Source organism: Akebia trifoliata, chromosome 2 (assembly GCF_017979445.1).
Source record: "Akebia trifoliata isolate Shusen 1 chromosome 2, ASM1797944v1, whole genome shotgun sequence".
In the NCBI taxonomy this organism is placed as follows: domain Eukaryota; kingdom Viridiplantae; phylum Streptophyta; class Magnoliopsida; order Ranunculales; family Lardizabalaceae; genus Akebia; species Akebia trifoliata.
This window is the reverse complement of record NC_141376.1, coordinates 13,369,140-13,375,269: the sequence shown is the minus strand read 5'-3', so window position 1 is coordinate 13,375,269 and position 6,130 is coordinate 13,369,140.

Below are 6,130 nucleotides of genomic sequence, written 5' to 3'. Positions count from 1 at the left end.
TTTATCACACAAAATCAAAAGATTAAAACACACCTCAAGTTATTACTTCAACGTTACTAAACATTATAACACATTCAAACAATTTCACCAGTTGTTTAACATTAGAATTGGACTCATATAAAATCCTAAATCTAACAAATAAAAAACTAAGAGAGTTTCTATTTGCACCCCAACTTTCACTTATTCGCAATTATTGATTTTTTTATAGAGAACTACCATTGCCACTCCAACTTTTAATAATGCCGCACCAATTCCTACATAGATAACTAAAGAATTGTAGGCAGTCGTTGTGGCTTTAGAAAAACTGGTGTGGCAATAGCAATTCTTTTTATATATATTTTTTAATCAAGTGTGATAGGTAAACGTTCGGATGCCAATAAGAGTTCTGAAACATTTTAGGGTGATTTTGACATACCCCTACATTTTGATGAATATTAGAGATATCCCTTAACTTTTTTAAATTGATGACATAAATTCCTTGTCTATTATCCTCAACGAGGGACCAACGGCTAGATCACATTTGGTATGGTAACAACTTGCCTAAAAGACTGAAGTAACCTTGCATTTAGAAAATTATTGAAATAACCTCACACCATTCATGCGTGAATCAATGCTTTCACACCTTTAAATTTACTGAAATACTCTCACTCTTCATTTGTGAATTAGTTGAGTGGGCACGGCCTCACGTGGACTGTCAAGTTAGCAAACTAACATGTCAATCTCTAGGTCAGATTATAGAAAAAAAAAAAATTGGAAATATTGAAATCTTGATCAAAGACAATGAAAATTGACTGAGTGGTATCCACCCATGGGTTGCCTAAGTGGTAAGGGCAAGCACGTGAAGTGTGGGTTAGGTACACGTCACGGGTTCGATTCCCCTCTTGAATTTTTCTCATGATTTAACTGGGGGACCATAACGGTGGGTTGCTGTTGTAGTCCCCCCGAGATTAGTCATGGTGCGTGCAAGTTGGCCCGAACACTCGGTTAGCAAAAAAAAGTGGTAATGAGGCCATGGACTCTCATGTTGGCAAAATAATAGGTCAACTAAAAGGTCATTTATATCAGATGATAAAAAATGAACTCTTGTAATCTTGATCAAAGACAATAAAAATTGACAGTCTTCGAACTTCTTAATTTGATAATAAAATTTAATGGTAATAACTAAGGAAAATGCTGAAATGACACAAGGCATCTACTACGATTCTCACAATTCTGACATGGGATGCCCACATGACCATAGGTGTGTTTCCTCGTGATATGAGTAAAAATCATCTATGGTTATATATATATGCATCTCCACGTCAGAATTGCAAGAATCACACTAAATCCTTAATCACCCTAGCATGACTCAATAGCTAATCATCAGCTTAGTGGGGGACATTCGACACATTTTCAGGGAATCTAATGGAACTACCGATGCGTTGGCAAAATTTATAATTTTTTATTCAACTCAAAATTTGTTAACATAAACCAAGTTTTGTTAAAAGGTAACTAGAATCTCACATAAGTAAATTAAAGTCAAGTCAAGTCAACTCAAAAATTGTCAACTTACAAAAAGACCATAAAAGAAATTAATTAAGAGTTATAATAAAAGAAAAAAGTGAATTTCAAGTTTACTGAGTTAAACAAGTAAAAGACACTACGGTTAAACTGGTACGAAACATTTCCTATCCGATTACTAACACAAGTAGAATCCAAGTCTATCTCGGAAAAACAATTGATACCGAATATGTAGGGAATTTCGTAGCTATACAGCTTGGATAAGAGCCACGTGTGAAATTCAGATAATCGTGGTGAGCGTCTACATTAAATGTTTCTCAAAAAACAAAAAAATACTTATAAATAAGTAGCTTTCACCTTATCTACGCATTTCGCATTTCACTATTTTTATATTTTGCTATCAAGAATCTTACACCTTAAAGCTGACATCCTATATTTATTTTGATATTAGAGACTTTGACCATCGATTCACTAGTATTTTTAGTGAATGTGTGATTATCGAATGCCTTAACTACGAGAGTATTTCAATATTTTTAAAACTAGTTATTCTCTCAAATGTAGGCATGACTTAACTGGAAAGCTAATTCAGTCTTTTGGCAAATCGTAGCTCTCCCAAACGTGATTTAATTGCCGTTGGTCCCTCATCGAGGACAACAGTCAAGGGATTTATGTTATTAATTTGAAAAATTAAAGGGTATCTCTAATATTCATCAAAATATAGGGGGTATTTCAAAATAATCCCAATATAAATCTTTAAAAAATGAAAAACAAACCAAAGTGAAGGTTCATACCCATCAAATGAACCTGAGCAGTCGACAAAGTAGTTAAAAGCATGGTTCTAGAATGCATAACTCTACTCATCTAGAATCTCACATAAGTCAAGTCAACTCAACTCAACTCAAAAAACTCTTGATGAGTCAAGAGCACTGAGTCTACAGTTGAACTGGTACGAAACATTTTGCTATATATCAAGAACGCGAGTTTTTTTTACGTTAGGGTTTAAGAAGATGCATATTCCTGTAGGTTTTCGATTTCAACCTATCGATCAAGAACTCATCGTTAATTACCTTCGTAATAAGGTTTTCAATGAATCTTTGTTACCTAAGTACTGTCCAATAGTTGAAAGAGATCTGTACGGAGAAGAAGAACCATCCATGTTATTTGAAACCATTTTTGCAGATAACAATACTCTATTTTTCTTTACTCGGATTAAAGAAAAAGACAAGAATGGTAATAGTAATTATAAGAGGAAGAATAGAACGGTCGGTCGAGGAACGTGGAAGATTCAAAGTTCAAAAATCAAAATATTTGACTCACAGTCTCGACAGCAAGTAGTTATTGGTAACAAGGCCAACATGACTTTCACTCATCATAAGAGTGAAGATCATACGGTCTCAAGTAGAGAGAGAGTAAGATGGACAATGGTTGAGTATACGCTGCCTTCTTATCAACAACAACAACAACAGGTCGGTTTTTCTTTTCTTTTATATATTTTTTTTCCTATTATGTACGTACATACTTCGTTAAGCATCTCATTAATTCTTTTATTATTTTTTATTGTCTTTGATCAAGATTACAGCATTTCATTTTTTTTATGATCTGATCTAAATGACCTTCTAAGTTGAACTATTATTTTTGCTAACATTACAGTCCATAAGCCCCAATCTCCACTCGGTCAATTTTAATTGTCTTTGATCAAGATTACAATATTTTATTTTTTTATCATCTAATCTAAATGACATTCTAAGTTGAACTATTATTTTTGCTAACATGACAGTCCATGGGCCCTAATCTCCACTCGATCAATTTTCATTGTTTTTTATCAAGATTATAACATTTCATTTATTTATGATCTGATCTAAATGACCTTCAAAGTTGAACTATTATTTTTGCTAACATGATAGTCCATGGGCCCCAATTTCCACTTGGTCAATTTTCATTGTCTTTGATCAAGATTACAACATTTTATTTTTTTATCATCTAATCTAAATGACCATCTAAGTTGAACTATTATTTTTGCTAACATGACAGTCCATGAAACCCAATTTCCACTCGGTCAATTTTCATTATTTTTTTATCAAGATTACAAAATTTTATTTGTTTATGATCTGATCTAAATGACCTTCTAAGTTGAACTATTATTTTTGCTAACATGACAGTCCATGGGCCCCAATCTCCACTCGGTCAATTTTGATTGTCTTTAATCAAGATTACAACATTTCATTTTTTTATGATCTGATATAAATGACCTTCTAATTTAAACTATTATTTTTGTTAGCATGACAGTCCATGGGCCCCAATCTCCACTCGGTCAATTTTCATTGTCTTTGATCTAAATTACAACATTTCATTTTTTTTATCATCTGATCTAAATGACCTTCTAAGTTAAACTATTATTTTTAGGGGTGCAACTCGGTTCGGGTTGGTTCGGTTTTGAGCAAAATTAGAATCGAACCGACCAATGTCGGTTCCATAATATTGAACCCAGAACCGAACCGACCTTAATTCGGTTTGGTTCAGTTCCACGGGTTGTCAAAAAAAAATTTCATTAAACATTCCATTCATTTTTGTTCAAAAACTTTTCATCCAATCACTCTATTTTTAATTTAAAAAATGTAATTGAAACAACACATTAAATGGCCAACTCCAATTGTTCTACATGCACAAAATATAAATCCATCAAACCAAAAAGGGGAAAAAAATGAAACCCACATTAGCTATATATTTAATTTGAGTGAAAACATCGTCATACTCAAAGCCTAATTCAAGAGTAAGGGTCAACATAGCAACATATGGTGAAAATTCGAAGATCAGCATGAATAGTGGTGTGACATCATCTTCATGCAACTTGGCTGTCTCTTTGAGAATTCTTAACCGGCCTTCATTTATGTCAATTGCAGATACCATACCTGTGACCAAGGAAAACATATATGAAATTACTCAAAACTGCTCATCTGGATTACTCAAGAACACAAGAAACTATAAAACAAATGATTACTATAAATATAAACTCAAAAGCACATATTAGCAATTTAGCATAGCCCCAAAAGTAGAAAAAAAATGGTAGATTTTGAAGCTTTGGTCCATTAGTTAGATTATTAAGATTGATGACATGGGTACCAATGGGATGTTTTTTGGGATGTGTAGGGGACAATTTCATTGAATAAATAGTATAATCTCTCACGTGATTCTCCCACATCTTAAAATACCAAATGCAACAACTTCTTAGATAAACAAATACAAAATTTCTATTAAAATCTCACCTTGGCCACTCAACCGCGATGCCATGAAAAGGGTCTTCCCTCCATGGGCAGCACAACAGTCAATAATGGTGTCTCCTGGTTGTGGATCCACAACAGACACCAAATTTTCTAATTACATCTCTGATGTCAAAACTGACCTATACATGATTAATTGATAATAAGTTGTCTCCAGAGATATAATTTAACAAAAGAATTTTTATAAAACAAAAAAAACATAAGAGATCTTTTTTTTCTTTTTTTCAAGCAGCATCATATGATACTTCATTAAGAGGTCATCCCTAAAGATGGAATCTAAACAATAGAAAAATGAAATAAAAACACTTTTTCTTTTCTGTCCAGAATCATTGAAAGAAAACAAAGACTTTCTTTTCTAACTAAGTATAGTTACTGAGTGATATTTTAATTTTCATGGCCTAATTAAGTAAAGGCAATATCATTCAAAAATTATATATGTTCCCGTAATTTACCTGCAAACACTAGAAGCAGGAAAAGTGTGTTCAAAGCTCTTCTCATTCTAGCTGTTTTCGGTTTCCTGCTAGAGCTAAAAACACTTCTCAAATATTTGTCAACTCTCAAGCATCCATTGCAAGATACTCTAAGATAACCATTGTTTTCATAAATTCCTGAAAGTGAAACATGTCAATCGCAATTATATTATTTGCCAAAGAAAGAGAGCTTAGCAAAAAATAAAAATAAATAACTAATAAAAAATTTGTGACAAAGTCACCACTTTACAATAATACATGTGGCTCCATTGCAGCCACCACTTTAGACAGACGATGGGAAACACCGAGGCACCATGTCAGCATGTTTATGTGTATCAACCATCTACATACACTCAGAATTTATTAAAGGAATTACCACGAATCCACTATATTTGTAGAAAATTCTTAAATTGTGATAAGAAAAGTAATTACCATGAATCCAATAGGTTGGCCAGCCCATGAGTAAGATAATCAGCAAATAGAGGTTCAGAACCAAAGAGTCTTACATCCTATGTTCTCCTCACCTTCGGGGATGTCTTTAAATGAAAGTCAGATTTTTCATATTGCAAGTCAAGGAAAGGCATACAATTTGTATATCAACTATTAAAATGTCCAAAATCCAAATCTAAATATTAAAATGTCCAAAATCCAAATATCACACCAAGTCACCAACACATTCATACAATTTGTCCTAAATAAATCAATCTTTCCTTACAATAACACCCCAGTTCTATTAAAAACCATACATAATCAAAAAAGTAAAGCACAAAAAAAAATAACCATTCTCCATCTTCCTCCATGCTCCAATCAATAAGTCTAACAAAAAAAAACACTATTGTTATATATATAAAGTCAAATATTTAAAAAAATTATTCTATTGTA